The sequence below is a fragment of the Opisthocomus hoazin genome, chromosome 14 (genome assembly GCF_030867145.1).
Source record: "Opisthocomus hoazin isolate bOpiHoa1 chromosome 14, bOpiHoa1.hap1, whole genome shotgun sequence".
NCBI lineage: Eukaryota > Metazoa > Chordata > Aves > Opisthocomiformes > Opisthocomidae > Opisthocomus > Opisthocomus hoazin.
In genome coordinates, this window is record NC_134427.1 from 20934389 (window position 1) to 20961605 (window position 27217).

Sequence of the window (27217 nt, forward strand, 5' to 3'; positions counted from 1 at the left end):
GATGGGATGCTATCAGTTAGATGAAGTCTTAGGTTGTTTTTTCAGGTGCAGAGTTATCTTCAGACATACCTGCACACTGTAATAGAGGAGGAGGACACAAAACAGACATAGCATAGAAAGGACCGGTTGTGAAGACCCTGGGCAATCGCAGAGACCGGCTCCCATGCTGAGTCACCCACTGTTTAATAGAAAGATGCCTTTGCTACATGGCCTACGCAAAACCCAGCAGGCTGCTTGCCTTATCCTGCAAAATTTGCTTAACACGAGTGTCTCTAAGACCACTGGAAACATGGTTGTTCTGCACACACACTCACTTTGAAGTGGCTAGGAGCAACAGACTCGCAAGGGCGAGGTCCTAAATTATTTAATGAATAGCGCAGGTTATCACTGAACGCTCTTCGTTTCATTTCAGCCCTACCCAAGGAGGAGGAAGCGAGCAAATACACACTAGGACAGTCCTCGAGAATAAAGGTTCCCAACGTCTGGCGCCAACACCCAAACCTGCAAGGCGGCACACAACGAATCCCAGAGCTGCGAGAGCCTTTTAGCACCTGCTCCTAACCAACAGTGTGTTTCAGACTCCAACCACAAACGCTTCCCCAGCTCTCATTCAAGCACGCCGTCCCTGCTTGCCTCGCTCTGCTGACTGTGGCTCAGGTGATCCTGGAGGGTGGCACCAAGCAGGTGCATGGAGCAGCGCCAGCATTACTCATCTTCATACCAGGAGGACAGAGTCACTGGGCAAATAAGAAAAATTTCCTTCTTTTAACTAAAAACCAGAACAATGTCACCCAGAGGGGTGCAAATAATACACGTACCCTTTATATTAGATCATCAGGCAATTATAGCGAGAGGCCACCAGAACACCCAAAGATTGACCATGGTTCTAACAACTGTCTAGGCCAAACCAAGCCCACCTCCAGCAAGGCCTAGAGTGCCTCGCCGAGAGCCACTAACCATTCTCCTCAAGCGCTTGTGGCACTGGGATTCGTCCACAGAACCGCACAAGAAATCCTGGCAGGCCTGAAGAAAAAGCAGCAAGTCCCTTGGTCTGCCTTGAGATAAGTAAGTCAAGACATCAACACAGAAGACCTCCTCTAAATAACACCTCTAAGGAAAAAACTGAAAAGACCTTACTTGACCTCTGAATTACTGCTCCCTCACTATAAAGTATCAATTTCTTCACAGGGAAGTACCTATAATCTTCACCAATGTAATTTAGGTTTTAAATTACAAAGGAAAAAAAAAAAAAGAGAGAAGAATAAACACTTGCAGAGCCTGGCAGAAACAGGAATGCTTCACGGCTTTTAAGCATTTTGATAAGAATGCTATGGAATTTCAAGTCCCTCCATAAAATTTCAAAAATCAGAGGGGCAGGAGGATTTATTCTGAATATACTGGTCTAACAGCAAAACCGGTCTAGGTACACCCATCCAGCTGTTTTTGGAATACTTCTACGTGAATATATCACACCATCCAGTTACTTAAACTGTTACGCAGCATTACCAAGCACTACTCACACAGCTGCAGAGAGACAACCCTTTAGTGGCATGTACTGCAATTTCTGCGTATTTAATGAAACACTAATTCCAGCATAGGCGACGGGAGCTCTGCTACTAACTTTATAAAGGTCAAGATCTTGTGTTTTAGATGTCTTCTTGATAAAGCCAGATCAAGCTTATGCAGGTTTAGTCACATCAGGTCTCATTTCAGAGGACTGCCTCCCGACACACACCGAGCGAGATTCATCTGCTTCAAACTTCACAGATTTCCAGTAAATATCCTTGTGGAATTGGGGAATCGTCGTAAACCCAGGCCACAATTTTAATTCAACATCAAGTTTTGTTTTGTCTTTTAAGAATGCTCCACTTCTTGCTGCTGCTAGCACTCCGGCAGCGCCCTGCTTCTGTCGTCAGCAGCCCCTGTCCCACAACTATCCCAAGTATGCCTCAGCACCATTTTCATTGCATTGTGTGGTTTCTCCATTCCTTCACTGATTTAGTCCAGGCCTCTCCTCGGGGCTCTCAGATAATGAAAACCATGTGAGGGTAGAATGTAATCTTCAAACACGCAAACCAGTTTCATGTGCATTATCAGAAGGGAGCAAAATGTTGACAGTGCATCATTTGTCCCTACTGATAGGATCAGGCTGTTTTAATTGCTGGTGAGATAAAAAAAGATTAGAATCACCATGTACATTAAAAATAAAGTCAAACTTCGAACCTAAAAGCTTAAGTCCTGAAAACAATGGAAATACACTCCCCAAACAGACATATCTGTTTTATGGCACCTTAAGGTAGCTTTTCCTCCCACGGCAGTTGTGACATCCTGACAATCAGTACCATAAGCTGACACAAACAAAAACGGCAGGTGGAGAAGGGTGTAGAGAAGAAAACAATCACTATGGCCTAACATTAGCGTGGAATTTTCTGGCTTTTTCTAGCATTACCACAATTTAAACTATTTTAAGTTCCCATATGGAAGAGCTCTTCCTATTTCACAAAGCAGTTTTACAGAATTTAATGGAACCAGTCACACACTATGGAAAGCAAGCAGCCATGGGCCCTCCTATTTTCAAAGGGCTGCCTTTTTTTCCCCGTTTGAAAAGAAACAGTTAAAATCTAGTTAACTTCTCCATTGTCAGTCAGCCTAACAGAGCTGGTCATGTTCATTCCGAGATGCTGTGGCTCAAGTGAGGGAACAAACCTAATGCAGTACTGGGACAAACCAGTATCACGAAGCCAGCCCATTTTGTGATCGCCATGGGTAGCACAGGTTAAAAAGATGGATCTGCATTTTTTAAAAAAAGTAAAGCCTAACAGAAGATCCAGACCATCAAACTTTTGGAAAGCAAGGATGTTATAATAGAACAACACCAAAACCACTTTTATCATAACTACCTGGGTTTTTCATGTGCACCTCGGAAAACCTTTAATTACTTGTAAGATGATTAACTAAGCCTCAGCACCACACTGTGAGGAAGATATTCACTGTGTTCGTTCTAGTACAGCGTTCATTGGCTAAGTCCTGGCCTGCATTTACTTTTTTGTTGCCACAACTATGTCACTCAGGGAACTGATTTCTCTCAATGTAACTATTCCAGCAACCACTCTAAAGCAGATGCAGTTACACTAGGAAATAATTGTTTTTAGGCATATAACTTAGGAAATCTTGTGTAAACCATACCAGCAAAACTTCTTCCTTGCTAATATAAACTTCAGCACTGCTGGAAAGGTTTTCCATAATAACTGGAACAGGAAAAATTTTAAGCACAGATCCCGCCTAAACGGTGTTGATGGAAGATGTAGGCGTCCCAGAACTTGCGCAAGCAGAAGGCCAGGGAACTTCCTGAGTATCTTCTACAGCTGGAGAAGACACTTCTGCAAGGTATCCCTAGCAGCTGCAGAAACAAAAAGTTAGAGCTACACAATATTCCCCTAGCGAAGCAAATCTGCATGTTCGTGTCTTGATGGTGCAATGTCAGCAACTAATAACACACGACAATCTTAAGCCACTTCTGCACTGAGATGTGCTAACATGAACTCCAGATTGCGCAGAAACCACAGGTAACACAAATCCAAACCAATCAACCTTGGCCCAGCTCTCAATCAGAGCTGCAGTCAATGCCAGCAGCGTTTGCAGTGGGAAGCGCACTGAGCTCTCACCACCCGAGGAACGCGACTGCTCGGGCCCCGCTCAGGCTGCAAAACCTGCTACCCCGCGTCTCGCACGGCAACACGCAGCCCGAGTGCTGCCGCAGAGCCGTCGGCCTCCCGCGAGCACCGTCGTGGGCCCCGAGCTCCGTTTCAGCCTTCTGAGATTGCTCCACGGAAACCTCCCTCCAAAATGCCACCGGAGCAGTCGGGGACGGGGCCAGTGGCCTCCCGTACAAATTGCCTCTTGCCATCCCAACCTTCCCAAATCAGAAATGCACTGGTCTTTCGCCAGGTGGTAAATCCACTCTTCCCCCACAGGTGCTAACATTTTTCTTGCTGCTTTTTCTGTTTTAAACAAGATCCGAGTGCTCCACACCCGATTCCCACCCAGCAACAGCAAAAGCTGGGTTTTTTTCACTTAACTTTGGAGTCCTCTTTTCTGCCTGCTCTCTAGGGTTACCTGATCTTACCCAAAAGCAAGGTGGCATAGACTACATAATTGCTCTCAGTCTGTTCAGCCTTCACCATTCTGCAGTAAAAAGTGCTTCAAGCTTGGCTTTACCCAATACGAATATCAGCATGCAGTTGTGATGACTTCAGTAAACTCCACATTACCAACTCCTCGTGGCCCTCCACAGGCTATCTCACGCTGCTTTTACGTTCTGTGTCTCCAGAAACATGGAGGAGGTTTCAGCTTTGTTTCTTTTCAAAAAGACAAGGGGAAAACCAGGAAGGTCTGTTTTCCCACCCTGTTCTTCCCAAGCCCCACAACAAGATGGGTAGCCCTAGTATGAAGCAATAAAATTTGTTTCAGCTGGACACAGAACCACCCGAATTAGAACAGCAGGAAAAGTCCACCGAACCCCGAAGTGAACAAAGTCACTGAAATGTGGAATTACTTTCCTTGAGGGTTACAGTAAATAATCCTAAGAGATTAAGTAATTCTTTTAAAAAACAAGTTGTGTAGAGACACAAAGCGTTTTAAAGCAAGCAAACATTACTGTGATACAACTCTTAGACAAGGTCTCACAAATTAATTCATTAAACAAAAACTTAAATTGGCTTAATTCATAGACATTCATATAAGAGAACTGCTCAACAACATCTTGGTCCACAATTAGCCACTGTAAGTGCTTTGCTAATACAAATAATAGCAAGGCCTTTAAAAAACGATTTGATTAGATCAGTGACCTTCTCTATGGTTTAAACCAAGTCTTGGTTCTATACTCTAACCAACAGTGATGAACCTTATATAGGCCAACAGCAGTTACCAAGGAAAGCAGCCAAAGACCTCTCCAAACCCCCAAAGATTTTCAAATACTTTGTATTTAAAAAAAATAAAAGGTTATTTTAAGCTTAGACACAACAAAACTAGACAACAGTCATTCTGAGAGAGGATGAGAAAGTAAAAAAGCAACAAGTATGAATGGCAGTATTTATCTCCGAACCCCTTCTGCAGGACCAAGAATGCAGACTGCGTGCCAGCAAAATATGAGACGATTCAGCTATTCGAAACAGGAGCGAGCGGTCGCTTTTCCAGCGCTAAGCTGGCAGTACGGGAGCTGCTCACAACAAAGCATGAGACATCGAACAACCACCATGAAGCATGACCACAACCCACGAGCCCCAGGCGCTACAGGAGACTCCAACACACATTCTAAGCACCTCACATAACCACTGCTCCACTAAAACATGATTTTAAAGCTGTGAGAACTCTGTTTCCATGGGCCTTTTTATTTTGTTCTCAGTTTTTTGTTTTGATCACGACTTTTCCTCTCCCATTCCTGTTCACTTACCAATCTCCTGTTTACATCAAATGTCTGGTTTGCCCTGAACAGCCATTTCTACACAGGTAAATTTCAAATACATTCTTACTTAAGAAATCACATCGAAGTGTCTACACAAACACAAATATCATCAACCCTGAAAAACTTCTTTCACTCACTGGCATAGCAGGCAAGTAACACAAACATTATACCGCATATTTAAAAACTAATTGCTCCTAGGAGCTCCTACATTATTATTCCCCAAAGTTGTTGAGATTTTTTTCTGTCTTGGAGATTACATTTCAAGGCTGCTCTGGAGAGCCAAGTAATATGCAAGATTTGGATATTTGCTGACTTTAGAATTCTCCATGCAGTACAGTATTTTCACATGGATACAATTTCAGCATCAGATCTGTCCAAAGCATGACCCAAATACTTCTGCAAAAGCTGAAGGTATGGCCGCGGCGTGGAGGCTGCAGGATGCAATTCCTCCTGTGGCCGGCACCGCTTTCCAGAGCTGCTTGGGAATACACTCTCCCCTGTCGAAAAGGGTTTAACCACTGCGAAGCTCCTGCAGCCATACTGGACTCACAGGGCAGCTATGTGCCTGTTCTTTCATAAAGACCGTGATTTAAAGCCTACAGTACAACGATGCCATATATGGGGCACATACAGAGAGAAGATCAAGCACAAGAGGTAGATGAAAGTCTGATCTAGGAAGTAACTGCTCATCAGAAAGTAAGACAAGCAAAGAATTCCTGAAAGCTGAAAATGAGCTTACAGAAATCGGTCGTGGCCCAGATTCAACACAATGGACTAAATCGTTCTGACAAATCCTCTCGTGCTTCCTGAAACTTTCTAACCCCAGCAACAGGCGATTTGGAACACTTCTATGAAGAACCAAGAGATCCAAGTCCTCTCTTGTATTTCAGTGGGTAGGAGAAAGAGAGCCTTCAACCTGATTGCCAATCACCAAGAATGGCTGTTCTCACACTATTATAAACATTTGGTCTCCATGGAAGGGGGATACCTAGCAGCAAACATTGGCAACCAAGGACATTCCACTCCCACTATATCGTCCACAATAGCAAGGAGAAAAAAAAAATAAAATCCATATGGCTGTTTCATTTAGGAAACCTTTGAGAAAACTTCTTCAAAAGTGAGTGTCTGAAAATACCCTGAAATACGGGAATGTGCAACAGTTAAATGGGGGAAAACAGGCATCTTTATTCTGAAAGCATTTACGCCTCACCCCAAAGTGAGAACACCTAATAATCCAAGTTTGCCAAGAACAAGATCATAGTTTTCTTTTTAATTCAGAACAGAACCGAATACACACCATATTCTGCACTGAAAGGAGAATCTCGTAGTTTACAGGTGTCTGGAGCCAGGTTTGAGTTTAATACTAACTCTTAACATGTAAGAACTCTCTCACACTGGGCTTTGTCTTTCCGTCGGGTTACAGTTCTGCAGCTCTTTCAAAGCTGCCAGTAAGACCGAAGCAAGAACAGCAAAACGGAGTTCTGCCCCAAGAGAGGTCTGAACAGATAAATTCATCCACAGCTAAAAGTATTTGTATATTAACATACACTCGGACTGTTGATAATTCTAGAATTAAAGGCTTACTTCTGTATATACACTAATACAGCAACAACCTAAACCTAGATCAGATTTTGCTCCATGTTAAGAAAATAAAGCCTTTAACAAGCTGAAGTTTTACTTGAGCTCTTCATTCACTGTAGTAACAGTGAGCCCTAGCCATGGACCAAGACATTGCTGTGGTGGGTGCTATACAGAGTTAAAGGGTGCAAATTGTTCCACCAAAAAAAACCACCACCACCCCACCCCACCCCCAAGAAAAATCACACTACACTCAGCTGGAGACAAAAGGAAGGGATAGCAGAGGAAGAAGCGCTTATGTTTTAAGAACTTGGGGGTTGCAAATTCTCAATTTTACTGTCACAATTAGGAAAACGTGGCAGTAAAGCAATGTAACCTTATTTCTAAATACACAGAAAGACGGGTCAGTCTGCTGATGAAAGACAGGATGAAGAGAACAAGAGAACGATCAAATTATCTACACTTCTGGGATTCTTGCTATTCTTTTGCAAAGTGAATAGCTTATGCTAATCAGGATGCATCTGAAATACATCATTCAAGCCTTCTTGTACAAATATAGTTCTTATTTATCCAGAAAGATCCCCACCAGCTGGCAATGTTTGCATACAATGTTAAACCCAACTTCAAGAGCCCATGCATTATGACTCATTTTACACTTAAAAACACGAGTTCTCTTCTCTGTTCTCAAAGATGGTGTATCCCATGAGATGAATTTTAGTGGAATTCAACAGTAATACACGCTGTCACTGTCCTACCTCCACTAGCACAAAGAAGTTACAAGTTTTCTGTGGTTTGGCGGTTTTTTTCTCCTAACGGTGCTTTGCCTTTGCCTACATAACATCTTTGGAGAAGGGACAAAAGGATCTGCACCAATTCCTTCTATATGAATCAAATATTTATGCTATACCCTCTTCAAGCGCTTTCATGTAGTAACCTATGGAATGTGATCTCCTGACCTTAACACTCAAGCACATCTAAATCAGCTGCCCTTTGAGCTGTATTACAGACTACAGAGAATTTTTGTACATTTCTGTTACAGGCACATGAAAACCTTGTGGCTCGGCTGTGGCATTCTGTGCTCCAAAGCATACATCAGTCCAAAGTTGCTCAAGCATACTTCAGGAAAGAGCAACACTTGGATTCTCCCGTGTTTATGGCACAATCTGATGTCATGTGTCACCATAAGTAGGTAGAACGACAAACCACGCTATCAGCGCATTAACCAGCCATCGCAATTTAAATACGTGTCATGCCAAACAATACCACAATTACGAGGCGCCAGCACCACCGCAACCCCACGTCCCACTACTCTGCACTGCCCAGCTTCCCTTCTGCCTCCAGCCTCCTCCCAGGAGCGGCAGCGCTGCCTGCAGAACATCTCCAGAATCAGAGACAACGAGCCTGGGGGAAGACCAGGCGCCCCTTTCCCTCCTCCTGGAAATCCTGCCCTTTCCTCAAGAAAGCGCTAGAGCAGAAACAAGGGATTCTGTGTTGTGTTTGTGGCTCCCAGGAATGTTTTAAGGACAGGGTTTATGTTGCAAGTGTCCTGCAGAAAAAGAGAGGGAGACCAAGTGCCCCAGATGAACCCCTAACTTCAACTACGCGACAGGTTTTTCCAGGGTCAGCTCATGACCCTACTCCTAGGAGGAGCAGTCACTGAGGTAACCCTGGTGAATGTCAGACCCAAAGATTTAACAGGGTCATGGTCGTGATGGTAGGGTTCACGGTTTTATATCAGCCCTGAAAAACCGACACAACGCTGTCCATCACGCCTGCAGAAGCAGCACAAGAGTGCAGGACAAGCTCAAAAAGATGGATCTTGCATTCCCATCCTGATTTGGCAGAAAGGCTCAGTCCCCAAAAAAAGCCAAGGGTAGCAGAAAAAAGTGAGACAGCAGCCAAAACCTACGCCACGTCCTCTCCCCCAAGATGGTTCCTGGTCAGTCACCTGCCCCAGACCCCTCACAAGCTGCCCTCAGTCCTCTGCCTTTTCCACTTGTCTTTCCCCACCAAAATCCCTTGAAGGGAAAGGAAGAGGAAAAAAAAAAAAACATAAAAGAGGAACAGGGACGACAACAGACCAATGTTTAGCATTTCCTCTGTCATCCACAGGAAAAACCCACACAGTGGGGAAGAGCACGATGTCAAGGCTGGTTTCACCACGTAAACAGCCAGATCCTCCTGCCGTGGGATGCTGCCTGTTTCCACTGGGAACAATATAACCCTCCCTGCAAAGAGGAGTCCTACCACCAGCCACACGAACTCCACAGGTCCTTCCCTTGCACAGAAGACCGGTAGCAATGAAGCTCTGGCCGTGAGAAGCGGGTATGTGAGTACAGAGCTGGGGGAGAAGGAAAGTTAGGAATTCACAGCGGTATTATCACTCGTAAAACGGCACACATTGAGCACTTGGCCCCTAGAGAAAGGAGTATGCTAGAAAATATGTTTCCCCGCGCACAGCCTGGGCCTCCATCCAGTTATTATGTGCACATGTCCCTGCTGCGTTTTCAGTCTTACTTTAAACAAAAAAATCTCAAAACAAAGCAAACATATCCTCATACTCACTCCGCACAGTGCCAAGCATGTTCCCAGCCACATTCAATAATCTGTTAGGGCGTGCTAATTACGGGCTCAACACTTCTACACCTTGTGACACAGTAGTAAAGCACTCAAAGTAAAACAAATTCCAGTGTGAAACAAGAATTCTCATCTGATTGCAGAAGCCCTGTTTGCACACGTGCACACGTAAATGCACATACATGCTTCTCTGTGAAGCATGACCAGCAAAGACAATCTTGACACGTGGATTACAAGCACAATGACTGTGATTATTTTCTCGAAAGAGCACCACAAGAAATGCGGCTGCTTTCAAGCACAGCCCGACACCAACCCACTTCAGCGACTACCACAGAATTTTACTTTATCCCATTACACACAAGCACATCACTATTAATTTCGGCTATTTACTGCCAGCGATGAAATGGGGGGGGACGCGTGCATTTTTTTCACAAGAATTTTGCAAGACGAAGAGCGATCTTTACAGGAGAGAGAAGCGATGGGCAAAAGCTGACAGAGAAGAGAGCCAAACTCCCAGGTTTAGGCTGCAAGAACGAACGTCGAGTCCTTTGCGCCATGAGCGCGTCTCTTACCTACTGCTCTGCTGCAGACAAAAGGGTTTTCTTCTTTTCAGAAACTTGGACACTTGTAGCTTGTCGGGTCAGTCGCACAAAGCTTCCCTGCTGCCAAAGGTATTTTTTTTCCCCTCGGGTTTTTGTTGTTGTTGTTTGGGTTTTTTTACCTCAGAGAGTAAAGGGCAGAACAGTGGATTCAGCAGGGGCAAAGGGTGGAATTCGAGACTCAACAGGCGAACTGCAGAGCACTCTCTAAGAGATGTTGTATTTCAAGGCGCTTTCACTTGCAAATCCTTCTTCATCCTCAGTGTCAATAAAACTGGAAGGGGGGGGAGGAAACTTTTTTAACTGCAGAAATAACCCGGACTCCACAGGAAGGGGAACTGGATTTGTGGCTCCACTTTTTCTTTTATTAAAAATAAATATACTTTCGGAGACAGGGTAAAAAAAAAAAACCCAGCACAGTCCGGCAGGACGCGCCCGCAGCCCCTGGAAGGAGGACAGCGGGATCCCAACAACGGCAGAACCGACGAACAGCGGGGGAAGCCTGCGTCCCGGTGCAGGCTCCGCTGTCAGTGACAGAGCCCGCGGCCACGGCAGGGACGGGCGGCCCGCAGCATCGCGCCCGGGGGAGGCTGCTCGGCTCCTCTCCGCGCTCCTTCTCCGCTGTTACCTGTGCGCGGCGGGGCCGGACGCGGGGCTGGGGCGGCGGCGGCGGCGTCCCCCAGCACACGCTCCCCACGGCGGCTGGGCTGCGCTGCGCTGGGCTGGGCTGGGCCGGGCCGGGCCGGGCCACACAGCTCCGCTCCCTCCGCCGCCTCCTTCCGCCTCGCTCTGCGGCGCGGGCGCCCCGTGGGGCGGCAGGAAGCGCCCCGCCCACTCGGCCCGGGGACCGCCCCCCGCCGCCCGGGGACCGCCCCCCTCCCGCCGCTATTGTGTGCGGGGCGGCGGGCCTGTCCCGCCGCTCCCTCGCAGGCCCGGCTCCGGGATGATGGGGGGGACCAGAGCATCTCTCCTGCGAGGAGAGGCTGAGGGAGCTGGGCTCTTTCAGCCTGGGGAAGAGAAGGCTGAGAGGGGACCTTAGCAATGCCTCTAAATATCTGCAGGGTGGGTGTCAGGAGGACGGGGCCATCTTTCCAGTGGTGCCCAGCGACAGGACAAGGGGCAACGGGCACAAACTGAAGCAGAGGAAGCTCCAGCTGAACCCGAGGAAGAACTTCTTCGCTCTGAGGGTGACGGAGCCCTGGCCCAGGCTGCCCAGGGAGGCTGTGGAGTCTCCTTCTCTGGAGATATTCCAGACCCGCCTGGACGCGGTGCTGTGCAGCCTGCTCTGGGTGACCCTGCTTGGGCAGGGGGTAGGACTGGGTGACCCATAGAGGGCCCTGCCAACCCCGACCATTCTGTGATTCTGTGAGCCTGAGCTCCCCATTTGTATCGGCCGGGAGCATCTGGGCCCGATCCGCCCCACTCTCCAGCGCAGGGGCTTCGCCGCTGGGCCCCTGCGGTCTCACAACCATCCCACCGAGTTGGCGGAGGCAAAGGGGTTTAGGCCAGCAGGCGGTGGCCGAGGGGCCAACTCACCCCCTTTTTGCTGGCCAAACACGGAAAATAATGGAGGAAAGCGTGGCGAGAACGGCTCACAGCTGACTGGCCCTGAGCAGGGCGCAGAGCTCCCTGTTTATAATGTCCCATCTCAAACCAAAACGTGCATCACGTAGTCTCCCAAGACTTGGTCCATCAGAACAGTCAACACCCGCGGACCTCTACTACTACTGCTACTACTACTGCTGTGTCGCAGCTGGATCAGGTGGTTGGTGTGGAAAGAGGAGGCATCGGTATTTTGCTGGGTTTCATCATTTTACCACATGATAAAGGACGGCAGCCACATGCAGAGGCGGGTTTTTGTTCCACTGCTTTTAGCACCTGGAATTGCACTGCAGAATTTCAACTTTAAGAACGGCCTGGTCTTCAACATGTAACAACCTTTCAAGAAAAGCATGACTGTACCGCCTTTGTGCATGTCTCCCCCTTCAGAGAAGGCCAGTAAAAGGATCCCAAAATGTTGATAAAGGCTTGAGCCAGCTCCCCTGTTTTGGAAGATCTCATAGCGCTTGGCAATGGCAATGATGCAGTCCTCTCTGCAGCAGTACCAACCTCTGCATGGGAGAGGCAAAGCTCTTCTTCTGAGGCCGGGCAAGCAACGTTACCTTCTCCTCGCCTATAATCGGGGCAAATCCCCAGCCTGAACAAGACCAAGATAACAAACGGGTCCTTCACTAGGGATGGATTTGTGTACAAACAATGATACCTTGCCTTTCTCACACTCCACCCCCTCCTCTGGCAATGCACTCGAGTGCCCCCCCCGCGAGGTCACTCCTGTCCCCGAACTCCCAGTGACAGCTTCTGCTCGTCCCCCCGGCTCCCCTTCACAAACTCGTAACTTCAACAAAGAGCAAAACAAAAAAAATCCGGCTGTCACGGTGTGCCCACAGCTGCCTTCACGCACAAAGGCCTGACCACGCAAAAACTGAGCCCATTCAATAGTCCCAGTTTGGTAAGGTTTGGCCGTAAAATGACACCAGTTTCCAAAAGCAATAAACGTGCAAAAACTGGCCACACGTCAAACCCTTGCACTGTGAAACTCGGCCTTCTGGAGTTCATTAGGGCTCTTTGGGTGAGAAGAGATAACGCGATTCAGCCGTTTACCTTTTAATTGCTCTGAGCAAATGAATCCAACATTCCCAACTCTTAACACTGAAAAGAAAGATCTGGAAAAAAAGTTCAGGAAGTCACATTTCGGAAATCCCAAATGCAGCGTTTACAAACATCTATTTTTTCCCTCGTAACTGACATTCATTCATTGGAACGTTTCAGTGGAACAAATGTAGAAACGCATGTAAACGGTACGTTAACATCCCATAACCTTACAGTTTGCAAACCCAAAAAAAGACGAGGTAGAACAAGCTAACGAAGCACACATTTGCTAGATGCCGCGGGGTGGAGCTGTAGGGGAAATACATAGCTACAGCGAGCTGAAGAGCTACGAACCATGCTTCAGTCACACATCCTGTCTCCCTCCCACACGCTGGAAGAAAACAGCGCGGAGCAAAGAGAGAAGGTAGAGTCATCAGCAAAGTAAAAATATTGCTTAGTGCAGACACCGAAAAGCAGCGAGCCTTGCCCGAGGCATATTGACCTCCAGCCATCGGCCGCTGTTTATTCTACAGAGCACTACTGCTGCTCACGTTTAACCCACACAACTGGAGAGAACAGCTTTAGCGGAGCTGGAAAAGAACAAAGATGCATGAAATCCACATTCTCTTCCTTAAAACACTCTCCCCCTGCATCCTCCCTTCGTCCAGCCCAGTCCTCAGGAGCTCCAGCACACATCTGAACGGCTGCCAGTGGAGGAAGCCAGCAGTTTCCATACACACATCACACCACAATGTGGGAATTCAGGAAACGACACAAGAAAGGGGTTCCTAATAACTGTTCCAGCACACTCGGGCCAATTTATGCAATCATACAAAGGTCACAGTAGATGTGTTAAAAAGCACAAAAGATAAACGCCACAACGGCAACTACTTCAAAGCAGGAAAATAAATCTCAGGCTTACGAAGTGTTTGGATGACCTGGAATTGCTCCACCTACAATTTTTCAAGAGGTTGTCCTTCACATTCTTTAAAATTCCTCCATCTTAAAGTTCCTCCCTCCAGGAATCGCTGTAACTCTGCCGTCCTTTGTCCACAGCAGCTGGAGCTCAGGAAGCTGCTGATCTTATCCCTCATGTACAGAGAGAAATCACCGCTCAGCCCTGCGTCCATTCAGCGCAGCTGAGAGGGGTGTAAATTAATTTCCGTGGATCTCTGATCTCGGGCCAGTTTAACAGAGCTTTTCTTCTTCGCACATAAAAACAAACTGGTAACGGTGCTCAGAAGCGCCATTTAGCTCTTGGGACCAGACTGTACAGCCCCACCACCACCAAAGCTGGGGGTTCTTTGTCTAGTCTGAAATAATGGCCCTACAGTAAGCAAACAGTAACGCAAGTAGACTAAGAGAAGGAGATGAGGACAAGTTCACTAGGTGAGCAGGAGCAAGGAATAGGTAATTCTGGTAAGGGAGATTATCTTTCTTGCCACAGAAGCCAAGTAGCTTGTAAGGAAAAGAAGTAAATGAACATTAAAATACATTAGGGGATACAGATCAAAACAAGATGAGAAGATTTCAAAACTGCCTAAGAATCACAAGAAAAGCGTGGCGAAGGCACCAAGGTACAGGAGCGTTAAGCGGTTCATGCAAAGTCACACTGGGAGTTCAGCTGGACCTGCAGAGTCTCCGAGAGTCACGGGCCACAGGCCCTGCCTTGTCACCCGCACACGCGGTGAGCCTGGATGCGCAGCCCCTGTACCACCACCACAGCACTACAGCTTTTGCTGCCGTTTTACCGCCGAGGCGCACAGCACCCAGCGCCTGCAGGGTGCTCCGGCCATTTTTAAGCTGTATTTAGAGGATTCGATGTTGCTGCTACATCCAGCCCCAGGCTGTAACAAACCCTGCAAGGCTCCCTCAGGTCCTGGCATTGGGTACAGCTGGAGACCAGCTATGATTTCTGAAGAGAAACAAAATCAATCTGATAGACATGAGATTGAAGCATGAATGATAAGTAAAATCAGTTATCATTCACCAACAGATGGTAATGACAGGTATCCATAGACCAACAACACCAGAAATTACTACCACGAAACTTGACATGCTCGGAATCGCTAGAAAAATTCTACTTTTCAGAACAAAAAGGCAGGAATAGTTATGCACTATGTATTCCTCTGTCCTTCAGTAAGTATCTGCTGTGTCTTTCTACACAAGTTTATTATTCTGCCAATTCTATATAATAAAACTTTAACGACCATGTAACTTCTGGGAGGGAAGTAATTGCTACAGAGACTTTCGCATAGCCAACTCCATGTCCTGTCTATATTGTGATTTACACTGTAACGTGGCTCCTGCTCATCTAAGGTTTTGTACGCCACTGTGTGTGAAGATTTTTAAAAGTACATCAGTCTGGATGGTACCTCTAACGGAGTGTAACTCAAGTTCAGCATGGTTCCTCGGGTGAGGAAAGGGCCTGCGCAGGAAGGGAGAGAAAAGGAACAGCTTACCACAGCGAAATGCAATATAGAGGTCAGCAGTGATGTGTCACCCGTGAGTTGATTGATCAGGTACCACCTGTAAAGTGAATTATTCTAACTGCTGAACCTTGGCCCCCTTTTATGTAGAATTTCAGATGAAAGCTGTGTAACCAGAAGAGTGATAAACAGCTGCCAACTATATGGAAAAACAAATTAAATGTTTCAGCTTTGCTTTAAACGCATTCACACCCCAGCGCCCTAGACTTAAACATAGTTTTGGCAAAACAAGGACGGCAGGATTAGTCTGGACAAAGGGATTTCCTTACAAGACACCGTTCTTCTCCCACAGTAGGACCTGTAAGCCTTCAGCTGCTGTCTATTGTATGTTAACAACCTTGATGCGCAAAAGCTGACCATCTTCCTTCGTTTCTCTGCACTCTTGCCTCTCATGCCTTTTTAAAAAGAGACGTCTCTTCAAAATCTGCTGAAATGAATTAAAAGATTCCCTCAGCTTCCAATGGATTTAGATCAGGGTGAACTGTAAGAGTAAGGCACGGAGGCCCTGCACTTCAACACAGTCTCTGCTATCGACGACTAAAGAATGTATGAAATCACAAGACAGCGAGACGTACAGCAGGTTCTGCAGCAAAAAAACAGATTTGATAATCCTGATACTTCAATGACCATAAAGATTCAGAGGGGAAAGCCACGGCTGATTCAAAACCAAAAAGTCTAACCTCTTCAAAGCCTCCAGCACTTACAATGGTGCAACTCTATTGATAAATAAGATGGGGATGGGGGAGAGGGGGTGCTTTTTGATTTAAAGCTTTTGCAACTCTGTTTTAATATTGATGGCAGAATCAGACTCAGAACTGAGAACCGAAAGAGGCCCAACTTAAAAGTACTCTTCAGCTGGAAGCAACCTTCCATGGCCTGGGAAAGTCAAAAGTATGGTCTCAGTGAAACAATGAGTGCCATATAGGTGCTAGAGCTCTACTAATTGTAGGAGCAGAGCCATGTTCCCCCACTACACAGAAGCTGTACCGAACAGTAAACAGATTGTTTCAAACATGAAACTAATGAAGAGAAATGAAAGGAGCAGTAATGTTATGTACAAAAAAGGTCAAGTGCATCGGAACAAAATGTATGAAATTCTGTTAAATAATTGCTTCCAAGAGCAGCAATTACAATTTTTCTGAGCACATAGTTGTGCTCCTAAAAACGATCTTTCTCCTGTAGTAAGCTACAGAAAGGTTGATAGTTAAAGACCGCAAGATATCACGTTACAGATAGTTGATCAACATTTCATTTCAACAGAAATGAAAAACTAAAAATAGAATTATGGAACAACGTCTGATTAGATTTTACAATCAATTTCAGAAGGTGCTGCCACATTTTGGAAGAGCACCAGCACTCTCTGCTGGTGATCTTTGTTCAATAGTTATCTAGAGGAAAAATGAGCAATAAAAATGCATTATGGTTTTGATATGAACTGCCATTTTTGTTTTAAATGGATGATTCGTTAGATCCCTATCAATTTAGCAAACAGCAACTTTAGGAGCTAGTTATGTTTTTGGAAAAAATAAAGTCATTACTATGAAGTGTATTTACTATGGGCAATCATCATTCACTGGAATAAATTTCACTGTCGAAAAAAAAACACCTGATGTTTAACGCTTCTCTCTGCAGAAAGCACTTCTGCTGTGCTGTAGCACAAAGACAAGCTGGTGTGAGAAGTTCCCATGATGCCAGATCCCTTGGCTCCACCCTGGCTTTCCATCGATTTTAGAGCTACGCCAAGAAAAACAGCTCTGCTTAAAAAAGTCCTAGCATAGCACCAACATCTTCCCCTACAGCAGTCACAGTGGAAATGCTACTACATTTTAATCATAGCTTGCAGCCCTGCCTCTGTGACGCCCTTTGCCAGGGAGCTGGAAAAGCTTTGCCTCCCTCTCCCCAGCGTGCACCCAAGCCTCGTCCACACCCCTCCCGGATTGCTTTCCCGCATCTGAGCCAGAGACGGCACAGGGACAAACAGGTCAGGAGCAAAAAAATCACAACAAAGCCAAGTACCTAAGTGACAGCTGTCCCAGTTTCCAAACTATGCACAGATCAGGCATCAGTAAGAAGGGTTAAAGACTGGCAAACTGAATCCATGCGCAGCTCATGCAAGTGTGGGAAACAAAAGAGACAATGTGAGTTAAGGACAGAGCATTCATTAGCAAAGGGCTCAAGTTTCTTGGCTTTTGCTGCTCTGCTTCCCAATGGCCATTTTTCAAGGTAGCTTTTTGTTCTTCCGTTTTGAACATAGTCCTGCAAAGACATTATACGCTTTCTTAGCTAACAAACTAAAGCTCAGTACACATTGAACTGCTTAAAATAATTTGTCTTTTTTAATTCCCTGGGAGCAAGAGGGGAGAACGATGTCAGAGATGGGGTTTTTCTGCTGGGCTAGAAGTGGTCTTTGGATCGGAGCTTTCTATGACATATCTGATCCAAAGACCTTAGACACCTTCATAAACACTCATTTACACTATGGTATTGAATACATAAAGAAAGCCAACGTTTAAAAAAAGTAAAATACATGAGACTTCATAAGGCAGCCCTGTCCATGTGAGTCAGAGGAAAGCCATTATTGGAGAAGGGCTGCCAAGCTCTGAGCTGCTGCCCTAGCTCGGCTCCGCATTGCCGGGGACCGGACCTGCCATCCCTCCCTCCCAGCGCCTGCAAGGCACTCAGCAACTCCTTACCAAGGATGGCTTCAAAGTATTTGGGATGCTGGAGAGATTCAGTTTACAGCAGCAACAGTAGGTTGGAGAAAGGGGTCTCAGTCATTCACGGGGAGAGGCCTGGGGTCTCCAGTTTTCCCACTTGAGGGGCACAGTCCTCCCTGGCATCAGGCAGAGCACGCAGCCACGGCTCAGTTAAATGATGTGGGAGCGTGAGCGATGCCAGTGAGAGCCCAGTGCTCCCAAAACCCTGCGGTGGGTCCATACTCCTCCGTCACATGAGACACCCAGAGCAAGACTGCAAATTCCCTGGCGCTTTGGGCCAGCATTTTGAAAGCAGCTCTGTATCTGCTACGACATATATACAGCCTCAGGGTCTGCTTCATAAAGTCCCTACATATAAGCCAAGTCTTGAAAATCTGACCTTTGCTTCTTCAGAAAAATCTGAATTTTGGTAATCCTGGGGCTTAGAGGGGAACTGGTTTGCTGCTCAGCTAAGAAAAAGCAGCAATTAGGGTGGAGTTATGGAAAAAGCAGTTGAAATAGCATGTCAGAAATTGAAACCCAGGGTCTATTTCACTGTTTCAGTCAGCAGATATCGGTATGTCAAGTGTAATAAGATATACAGCATTTTACTTTGACTATTTTACTTTATGAAGTAAAAAATGGGAAGAACAGCTCCTGAATTAGAGAAACAGCTAAGAGCCCTAAAAGGAACACACACAGTGGTAAAAAAAAGGGAGTTTTACATAGTCATAAGTCAAAGTCAGAAATAATTGCTCTAATGCATTCTGCTCTGGACAAGTCTCCACTTCAGAAGAGCTTCCCATCTACAGACAGTCCCAAGGAACTTTTTAAGCATTCAGGGATCACCGACACTTGGCTGAGCAGGACAGAGTGACAGCCAAACGCCAAGCACAGCGCTCTGAAACACTGCATGAGGAACAGAGATCCCTGCCTAAGGGATCAGAGCAAGTTTCCCATTGCATAAAAGGACAAAAGGTTTCAAACCCGAAGTTTTCTACTTTTAAAGGAAGTTAATATTTGGGACATGACAGCACCCAGCAAGAGATCACTGATCTACAAGGAATGAGAAGATGCTACAAGCCTTGAGAACTTGAGTAACAGTAGGAAATTAACATGAATACTTTTTTTTAATATTATTGACTATACATGCCAGACTGCTCTTAAATATTCTCTTCCCACATTCATACCCACACCTTTACCTTTGTACCATACAAATTCCGTATTCAGCGCTGTCTCTTGATCATTATTGCAGACTCCTAAGCCTCAGACTTCAAAGAAATGCACGCGTAAGAGTCACAGGCACAGGACTGGAACAGCGTTAAAGCCGCCCTGTACAGGAACCTCGATCTTCTGTTTGACTTCACTGTACAAATATCTCGCTCTATCAAGACTAGGAAATCCAATGATTTATGCGGGGCTTCCCACAGATTAAGTTAATAAGGGAACCCAACAGTGCCTCATCTCCTTCCGCCTTCCAAACTCTGGTAAATGAAAGGAAATGGGAATGTCTCCTGGGGTAAGGGAAAGACGTGAGCGCTCTACAAATGTGCAAGGGGAGAAACCAAAGGCTTCACTGTGTGGATATGCACTTCTCCAGGAACCCTCTTCCCTTCTCCTCCCTCCCATAAGTGGCATATGAAAAACGTTCTTAGGGAAACTCAGTTCAATTGCAAAGCCTTACCCACACCACACTGATCGCCACCTAGAACGGTGGTGTTTTAGTTTTCTCTCCCGCATTTTCTTTTATATTTTTCCTTGCTTTGTCCCTCCCCCTGCTTTCTTCTGTTCTCATCCTCCCTCTTTCTGCCACTCAAAATGTCCGCACTCCCCGCTTCCTCGTTTCTGTAGGCTTCCTTCTGTCATTTCTAGTACATTTCCAGTACCACCAGCATTACTCGGAGCTCCAGTCATGCCTTACTAGTCAAAGCTTCCAGCATATGAGACTGAATTACAGTTTAACACAGTACAAATGAAGAAATTACGGCACAGACAGATCAAGACATAGGTCTCTCCAAATCCTAAGGGACGTAAGGACTCATTTTTGTGTAACTTGCAAACAACATCCCTTTGAGTTACATTTGAAAATTACACCAGCGTTCCCTGGCCGAGATTAAGCCCCACCACAAGACAGTCAGAAAGGCAGTCTGGCCTTTGTCAGCTTTATTTGTAGCTGCTCGTATATCACCAACTTTCAAGGAAATTACCCAACAGCAACACAGGTGCAGTTTTGTTAGCAGTAAGAAAGCTGCTATAGGTCATCAGATTCAGGCATTTTCATCGACAAGATGGTCAGGACAAGGGGCAACGGGCACAAACTGAAGCAGAGGAAGCTCCAGCTGAACATGAGGAAGAACTTCTTCACTCTGAGGGTGATGGAGCCCTGGCCCAGGCTGCCCAGGGAGGTTGTGGAGTCTCCTTCTCTGGAGATAGTCAAGACCACCCGGACGCGGTGCTGTGCAGCCTGCTCTGGGTGACCCTGCTTGGGCAGGGTGTTGGGCTGGGTGACCCACAGAGGTCCCTTCCAACCCCTGCCATTCTGTGATTCTGTGATACGCTTCCTCTGAGCTAAGTTAGACATTACTGAATACTAATGTCTACTAGACATTATTAATATAGACAATAATAGGCATTACGGTGAAGTGTGAGGAGCTGTTGTAGATAGACACGCTTCAAAGTGCCTTCATCAGCCTTATGATCCCTCATAAAACACTGGGCTAAAGCGACAGTACTGATGGTAGACGGCATTACGGAGCAATGATTTACTTACTGAGAAGGTAAACTATCAAGCCAAATTCAGAAATTTCTCTGCCTAACGAGAGCGTTGCAACTAGGTCATTGCCAAACACTGCGCAACCACAAATTGGAGCAGAAACATTCCCACAGAATAAGTAATATGTGACAGCAGGTATTTGGAATGAGAACAAGTATTTCATCCACATAGCCCCACTGCTGAATTACGCAGCTAAACAGCGGTCCTGAGATAGTCAGCTTCCAGCGGGGACATGCAGGTGTCAGGATACAAACACCCAGTTTAGCACTAGCAATCCAGACCCTCAACTCCCAAACGTGAAAGTTCATGCCCAGCTTTGATGAAATTTGACAAGGTGTTCAGAGCAAGTTGCGGGCTCAGAGTTCTCTTTAGGTCGCGTACTAACTGGATCCAGGCCACAACCTTCTTTGTATCTTCTGGACTCCAGTTTGAGCAATGCTTCTCATTTCAAATAAAAAACTAAATTAGTTCTATGCCTAACCTTGCTCAGTTCAGGCTGTACATTTTGGTAAGCCTCCGAACACGAGACCTTTATTCAAATGACAAGATAAAGGACTTGAACAGGAGAACGCTCTCCAGACTGCTTCTGGTCCCCGAAACTCCTGACCCTCTCCCTCCCTTGGGTCCTGCACAGGCTCGTGGAAGTACTTGCTATTGGGACAGACAGGTCAGGACAGGGACGATTTGCGGGTTAACGGGATACTGTTCTGATGAGGCAGATTAGGTTACAAGGCCGTGCCTTTGAAAACTGGCTTCTTCAGTGTGGCACTTTGGTTTATGACTAGAGATTTCTTTTAATTAGATTGTACTCTTAATTATTTATAACCCATATTATCTGCAGAAGCCGCCCAAAACCTAAGCCTTAATAAGGATAATTGGAATAATCACATTTTTACCTCTTTTGTAAAGCACCTTGAGCCTTACTGATGAGAAATGCTAGGACAGGATTAGATACTTAATGAAAAATTATCATTAGTAAGTGGAATAAAAATGAAAAGTGAACTAAAATGGAATTTGCTACTTTATATTGCATTAGGGCTGAAGTGAGGATCATTTATCAGAGGTGACACTGAAAATTTAAACTGAAAATTGAATGGGGATCATCTTTATGCATCTCACGATGGGAGATTCCAGGGGAGGATGCCAAGGGCCAGAATGCTGAACAGCCCCCCAGGAGCCTGCACTGGGGAAGTGCTGGGCTATCCCACCGCATGCTGGCGATCCAGCCAGTTCTTGGCTGTTTACGGCATCCAGCAGAAGCGATGGGCGTTCACCTGAATTCCTGTGTCCACCACAGCTCCTCCACACTAAAGATCTGGTCTTCCAGCCCTCACCTTCCTCAAGAAAGTATCCTGGAATCGAGACAGATGGCATTTGTGCTTCTGCTTCGACCATGTGGTAGATCTCATGGTGAATATTATTTATGGGCCTACCCTAATCAGTCTGCTAATGAAAGGCATCACCTTCCAACCCAGGGCAGACCATGCCATGGGGATGGCTGAACCCAGAGCCTCAAGGGGATCCCAACTCTCTACCAGGCAAGGATGTAAACCCCAGGCTTTTAACCCTTCGAGGGTTATCACCCACAGATTGGCATTCTGCTCCCTCGGAGATCGAAGCAGGAGGATTTGGAGTCACTTCTGCTTCGTCCAGGGTTTGGGCAGAGGCGGATCGGCTCCTGAGGGTGTCTGGTGACGGCAGGGATGGGGACTGTGGAGGGGTGAGGACGGCACAGCTGGAGCTTCCTCTGCTTCAGTTTGTGCCCGTTGCCCCTTGTCCTGTCGCTGGGCACCACTGAGAAGAGTCTGGCCCCGTCCTCCTGACACCCACCCTGCAGATATTTATAAGCATTTCTAAGGTCCCCTCTCAGCCTTCTCTTCTTCAGGCTGAACAAGCCCAGCTCCCTCAGCCTTTCCTCATAGGAGAGATGCTCCAGTCCCCTCCTCATCCTCGTAGCCCTCCGCTGGACTCTCTCCAGTAGCTCCAGTAGGAGCTCCAGTAGGACATCTCCTGCAGCTATGGTAGGGGCCCTGGACCCCCTTTCGCAGGGCTGCCGGTAGCAGAGCATCCCCTCGCATTACCTGGACTTGAAGATGGACCTGGGAAGGGACCAGAGGGCTCTGCCTTCTCCTTCGCACCAGCTCCTCTGCCCCCACTACCACAAGCGTCCGCCCTTCCCCACCGCAGCCCTCGCAGCCCTCCCCTCGCCCGGCCGCCCGCCCCCGACGAGGCTCCCGGGGAAGGGGGCGAGGAGCGTCTCCGTGAGGGCAGCGGAGCAACGAGGGAGCCCCTTCCCCGGGCCCTGAGGGACGACCCCCGCCCCCAGCGCGGGGAGCGGGCCGGCGGTTCCCTCAGGCTGGCGGCGCGGGGAGCGGGGCGCCGAGCGGAAGGCCGGGCCCCCCCCTACGCCCCCGCCTCAGCAGCCCCTCAGGCGGGGGAACCCCGGCGCCGCTCCCCGCTGCACCTGCCCCGCCGAGCCCGGCATCCCGGGCGGGCAGCGCGGCCGTGGGCCCCCCCCCACATGGCGGGGCAGCGAGCCAGCCGCGCTCCCCTCCCGCCGCCGGCCTCCCCCCTCCGCACCGGCTCCTTACCCGGCGGGCGCCAGCCCCAGCGGCCGCCCGCTCATCCATCTTCCTCCGCCTCCCTCCGAGGTGACAAAGCCGGCATGGCAATGAGAGGCACCGGGGAGCTCTGGGAAGCGCCTAACCCCAGATTCGGTTATTAACTTTCACCACGCGGCTGCGACTACGGCACCCGGCATCCCCCGCCGGGCCAGCGCCTGCAAAGGCGGTCGGGAAGCGTAGTCCGCCCGCCTCACCGCCCGCCTTCCCTCGCCGAGCGGGAGCGGGACCGGCGCTGCGCGGCCCTGGGTCGGAAGCGAGCTGCCTCCGAGGGCTCCCTCAGGTTTCCAGACGTTGGATGAGGGAGGAGAGCCCACGTCCAAGGCCTGGGGCGGGCAGGTGCTCCGTGGAGGCCGCTCCTCTGCAGCGGGCCTGGGCTACAGAGGCACCGGGGGGGCTGAAGGCACAAAGTCCTCTGTGAAACGCCGAGAAGGTGGGCGTCGAGGGCAGCGCACAGAAAAAGAGGGGACAGAGGTGTTCATCCTTCACCCCAAGAGCGGGGGCGCCTTCCCCACCCTCATGGCATCGCTCACAAAATGGCCGCTCCCCCCAGGAGGCCCCGTTCCTCGGAAGGCAGAGCGCAGCAGAGAGTTTTGACGTTTTAGCCATTAGGAAGGTACATTTTAGCCATTATGAAGGTATGTTTTAACCATTACGAAGGTACGTCTGCCACAGCTGGGCTCCTGGGCAGCCAGAGTGGCAGCCATTAAGGGCACCGTGGGCCCCCTCTGCCGCCTCAGGGCTGGTGCAGGGTGACTGCCGCTTTTACTACTGAGTAACTTTTTGCAAGTACCATTGGTTGCACATTTTACAATACAGAAATGGTTTCTCTACCTCCTGTAGTTAACAGTAGATCATAAATTATGCAGGGAGGTATGAGAGCTAGTATTTCTAGTGTGAGAGCTCATGTATTTCTACCTAAGAGGATCTCACCTTGTTGGAAACAAATTTAATGTCTTTTAATGTTGAAATTTTTTATAATCTCCACCATTTTTATTTCACCTGGCTCTTGTTATCACCAGACTTACGTGCTTAATCTATTGCCGTTGTAACATCATGAGCTGTCTGCGACAGCTTTGTCTTCTGGGCTCCCCAGTTCAAGAAAAATGAGGAGCCACTGGGGAGAGCCCAGCGCAGGGCTACAAGGATGATGAGGGGACTGGAGCATCTCTCCTACGAGGAGAGGCTGAGGGAGCTGGGCTTGTTCAGCCTGGAGAAGAGAAGGCTGAGAGGGGACCTTATGAATGCCTATAAATATCTGCAGGGTGGGTGTCAGGAGGATGGGGTCCCACTCTTTCCAGTGGTGCCCAGTGACAGGACAAGGGGCAACGGGCACAAACTGAAGCAGAGGAAGCTCCAGCTGAACAGGAGGAAGAACTTCTTCCCTCTGAGGGTGACGGAGCCCTGGCCCAGGCTGCCCAGGGAGGCTGTAGAGTCTCCTTCTCTGGAGATATTCCAGACCCACCTGGACGCGGTGCTGTGCAGCCTGCTCTGGGTGACCCTGCTTGGGTAGGGGGTTGGACTAGATGACCCACAGAGGTCCCTTCCAACCCCTAACATTCTGTGATTCTAACGTCTTTCACAATGTTTAGAACTAGCAATATCCCTTGTCCCAAAAACACTCTCAACAAAAGCAATAAAAATGTAAAAGCAGAACTGTCAAAGATTCATGTCTAGAAAAGATGTGAGAACACATGCAAAAACAATGTAGAAAGACCAGTGTGACTCCAGGGGATGTAAAATTTAGTGATAGGAGGAGCCTGTAGATGCCGTAGAGTATTTTATCACTGCAGTAGCCAGGTGCTAAAAAGTATTAATAGGCAAAGCTTTAAAAAAAAATCTGGAAAATCTGTCACTCAAGTAATCAGCTGCTGGTCATCAAGTGTACAGCTCCTGCTGTCTCATGTTGAGATGTTTCATGCATTTTTATGTACAGCCCGTAGAGCTGAGTATCTCTCTGGCCTTGCGGTACAAGGCTTGCTCTGTTGAGCACAGGGACCTGAACATCGCATTAGTTAAAACAAGCCATGTGGAAACAAAAGAACACTTCAGTAGCAACCATCCTGAGTGAGGTGAAAAAAATGTTTTTAAGTGCAGACATCACTGTTCATGGAGCATTGCTCCTCCTTGCTGTATTTGATTATGGATAGCTCTGTTTTGTTGCTTTTGACGAAGAGTGGGGGGAAAGCCTGGCAGAGGTAGCGGCCACACACCAACCCTTCACTGTAAACCCCAAGAAAGGAGCTATGGAGGGGAAGTCTGTTACTGCTCCATGGGAATCCAGCAACACAGGGGTATAAGAGTGACACTAAAATGGGCTGTGCTGTCACGAGGCCTTGTTTGCCAGAGCCAGACAAGAATGATCTGTTATAAAGCGTGGTGGAATGTTTGTTTTTGTAGTACTGGATTTCCAAAATCCATAGTCTTTTTGTGGCCGACAAGCTCACTCCTTTCTTTGCCTCGTTACTGCAGCTGTCGGAGGTCTGCACCCCTGCCTGGAAAACATGAGTAACAGCGAGAAAGCAATCCTAGCAAAAATCTGCATCATTCATGCGTAATCAGACAATGCTTGGGAGATTTACAAAGGAGGGGAGGAGGAGGAGAAAACCACAGCCCCACAGTCATTTGCATTATTTCTAGTTTCTTTTCTTTGCAATAGTCACTTTTAGCTTTAAAATGTAATAAGTATATATTTCATACGCAGCTTTATACACACTTCAGCGTTGTTGGGTTTTAATTCACATCCCACCATGACCGAGTAAAATTTGGCAAATCAGCTGTGTCTGTTTAGAACACATGCTTTCATTTTGTTTTGGTAATATTATGTACATGCATACAAATTAACTTAAAAGCGTACTCTGTGTTGTGGCTTACTGCTTACCTCAAAGATTCCCTCCATGGTTCGTCCTTTACACTATTCGGCTGCTTTACACTATTCAGGCCATGCAAAACCTCCTGGGAAACACCCTACCACGACTCCTGGGAATTCACCAGGAATAAAAACAGGCGATCGCTGCTTTACATCACTCGCTGTTCTCTGCTCCAGCGGGAAGAGACACAAGCAGTTCAGCTGGAGCACTGCATCTTCTCGCAGTTCTCACGAGCAGAGCTGTGACTGCTGACAGAATCCAAAACACGCTTTTGGATGCTCAGAAGCCAGCCTGAGGTTGGAGTAGTCCTGGGTTTGGTTTAGAGCCACCCCGTGCTCACATTCGGGTCCTGCAGCAAGCGTAGGAGCCAACACGCCACAGCCAAAATGGAAATCCCAGTTTTATACATTTGCACCATGTTGGTGGTCCTCCACTGACAATATTTGCGGTTCCGCAACGCGCTTAAACCACACACACAAACGCAATTGTCCAAGGGTGTGGTTTTACTACGCTAGTTTTAGAGCTTTTAGGACCACAAATTTGAGCAAAAGCGCACTGCAGTTCTGTGCCTGTGACTCAGTTTTTACCTGCCTGTCTTCAAAGTTTCCCTTATATTCAGATTACTTTAGTTGCCTACTATGAGGCGAGTTCTCGAGATGAGAAACACTTAAATTTGCACTTTTTTTACTAGATTTGCACATCCATAATTTCACCTTACTTTATTACTTGATGGCATGGAAGTTTTGACATAACAGCACATGTGTAACAGTTTACTTCCTTACCAACAAAGTTCACTTTGATGATGACTGGGTGCTTATAGATCTGCTGGACAAAAATAAAAGGGTATTTACAAATATTGTAAGTAGTGCAAAAAGGAAAAATGTCTCCGACTCCTAATGCT

The 27217-nt window shown here is 47.4% G+C and overlaps 1 protein-coding gene across 7 annotated transcripts in view; it reads right to left on the bottom strand.

Moving 5' to 3' along the window:
• The window catches only part of AMOT (angiomotin), a 64355-nt gene extending 40800 nt beyond the window's left edge, over nt 1-23555 (bottom strand). For 2 of the 7 annotated variants that reach the window (XM_075435327.1, XM_075435324.1), the window contains exon 1: nt 23417-23555. The gene's annotated coding sequence lies outside the window, so the exon portion shown is untranslated. The other 5 variants (XM_075435323.1, XM_075435322.1, XM_075435325.1 and 2 more) reach the window with 5 other exon arrangements.
• Nucleotides 23556-27217: the final 3662 nt, after the last annotated feature.